Source organism: Penaeus vannamei, chromosome 20 (assembly GCF_042767895.1).
Source record: "Penaeus vannamei isolate JL-2024 chromosome 20, ASM4276789v1, whole genome shotgun sequence".
Lineage (NCBI taxonomy): Eukaryota > Metazoa > Arthropoda > Malacostraca > Decapoda > Penaeidae > Penaeus > Penaeus vannamei.
This window is the reverse complement of record NC_091568.1, coordinates 37,181,692-37,184,191: the sequence shown is the minus strand read 5'-3', so window position 1 is coordinate 37,184,191 and position 2,500 is coordinate 37,181,692. Positions and strand designations below refer to the sequence as shown.

General features: G+C 35.1%; 1 protein-coding gene across 2 annotated transcripts in view; it reads left to right on the top strand.

The window, feature by feature from the left end:
* The window catches only part of Rab14 (RAS oncogene family member Rab14), a 20,838-nt gene that overhangs the window by 1,039 nt on the left and 17,299 nt on the right, over positions 1-2,500 (top strand). The window lies entirely within an intron of this gene.

Below are 2,500 nucleotides of genomic sequence, written 5' to 3'. Positions count from 1 at the left end.
TATACCACCTTGGTTTACTTCCTTCTAAGGCCTAAGTGCTTCTTTTGATTTTGACTAAATATTGCCTTACATTAGACATTTATTGTTAAAATTATATTATTAGATTACTTTATTGTTAAAATTATATTATTAGATTACTGTGTGGCAGGGGTCATAGTGATTTTTGAGGCAACAGAATTATTTTAAACTATAATACTTACTCTGGTAAGAAGGTGAAAGATTTTGGCAAATTTTGGCAGTCTACTTTTCTGTTTGGAAAAAAAAGAAAATGAAAACTCACAAACACAAAGAAGCAGTAACAAAGGCACCTGTCATCCTGGTTGTTTCTGCTTATCCGTATCAGACCTAAGATTTGGAATTTCCTAAATGTCACAAATATACGTTAGCTCCTTTTGCCAGAACATTACTGGTTTGTGCTACAGAATTGTTAAGTGACATAAATATCTCAAATGAATTGGATTTTCTGAAAAGGAGAGATTTTTGTATTCCAGCAACTAGTTTCAAGAGCAATTTTTAGGGGTTGGAGTGGTGTTTTGACAACCAAAATGAAGTGTTTCAATAAGGAAAAAATAAAAAAAATAAAAAAATATGTGTTTGAAGTTGAGAGTTGGCCCCAAAAATTCACAATAAGCATTTGCCAACCCAATGAAACTGAGAAATAACTAGAGTGTATGAGCTACTGCACTGTGGTTGATTTCAAAGTGTCCTATACAAGACTTTTCCTCATGTCTTTGAGGTTGGACAAGCTGATTTTTTCAATTGAAAAATTACGGATTTGGCCAACTTTTGCAGGCTGTCTGTCTGAACTACCACTACCAGAGTCATAAAACTCTATGCCTCTGTAGTAATGGCATGTATGGGTGTCATCCAGAATTTGGGCATCTCCTTGCCAAATCTGTCATCATTGAGTTGATATATTTACTACACTCTTATACAAAAGATTTGTATATGCATAGGTATTCATTATCTTTATTTTGTACAAGAATGTCTTGGGAGGATTACTCATACATACCCGCCTGGAAACTATTATTTTCGTCTTCAAATTATACTCATGCTAGTGGGTTGAGTAGGACTTCTGATTTCATAATTAGACATTAGACTTTGTATAGGCACAGTATATATATATATATTTATTGGGCCTTCCGGTCTTGGAGCCGAGAAGAGGAGAGAAGAATATATTTTCCCAGCTACTTTTTCAAGGTTGATCAAAGTCGTCCAAAGATCGAAGGGTCTTATAGATGCTTCAAAGGGGACAGTTTCCTTCAACTAATATTCTGATAGAGGCTCATTTTGTTTAGTTGTTATAGCAGTCCTATACATAACCCATTGATGGTAAGAACATTGGTTTGTTTGATTATAGTTATTGTCTTTCATGTAGATAGTTTCATAAGCAGGCGAATAAGGAGCGAGATGCTAGGCTTATGTAACCTCATCTGTAACCCCATTCCCTGTATTTTCAGTATTTCTTTTCTATTATTATTATTGTTTTTATTATTGCCTTCATTATCATTATTATTATCATTATCATCATCTTCATGATTGTTATTATTTAAATTTTTGTTATCATGATTGTTATTATTGATATTGATATCTTTAAGTTTTTATTATTATTATCATAATTATTTTTATCGTTATTATAATTTTTTTTTTTAGATTATATTTTCTTCTTCTTCCTTCTCCTGTTCCTCCTCCTTCTCTTTTTCCTCTTTCTCTTCCTCTTCCTCCTCTTCCTCTTCCTCTTCCTCTTCCTCTTCTTCCACCACCACCGCCACTACCTTCTCTTCCTCTACCTCCTCCTGCTTTTCTTCCTCTTATTCTTCCATTTTTGTCCTCCTCCTGTTCATTTTCACTTTCATTTTCAGTTTCCTGCTCCTCTTCCTCATTTTTGTCCTTTTTCTTTTCCTCCTCATTTTCCATCTCATTTTCCCTCTTCCTTTTCCTCCACATCTTCCTCCTCCTCTTCCTCTTCCTCTTCCTCTTCCTCTTCTTCTTTCTCCTCTACTTCCTCCTCTACTTCCTCCTCCTCCTCCTCCTCCTCCTCCTCCTCTTTCTCCTCCTTTAGCTTCTTCCTTCCATGAGCAATCCATACTTACTGTAGATTTGTGTATATTATTACCTCAACTGCCCACCAGCATATTCATTCTATTCAGCCCAGAATGATGGGATCATCTGTGTGATGGGGAGATCAGATGTCGAGGGTGGCTATTGAGCTGTATTTTAATCCCGGGGTGATATTCCCTCAGTTGAGATGAGGGAATTTATATTCACATGTTTTTTTGATTCAACTGATGTATGTTTTGCCTAAGGTTGAAGAACACTGCAATTTTATTTTGGAATTGATAAATTGTCCAGGGCTTTTACAGTTGATTGCTATTATATACTGAAAATTAAATGATACCGTGTATGATTGAAAAGGCTATTTTGTCACAATTCATTTCCTATAAGTGTTAATAAGTAGTTTAGAAGGACGTAGTTGATGGCACTTGTTGCTCTGAGATAT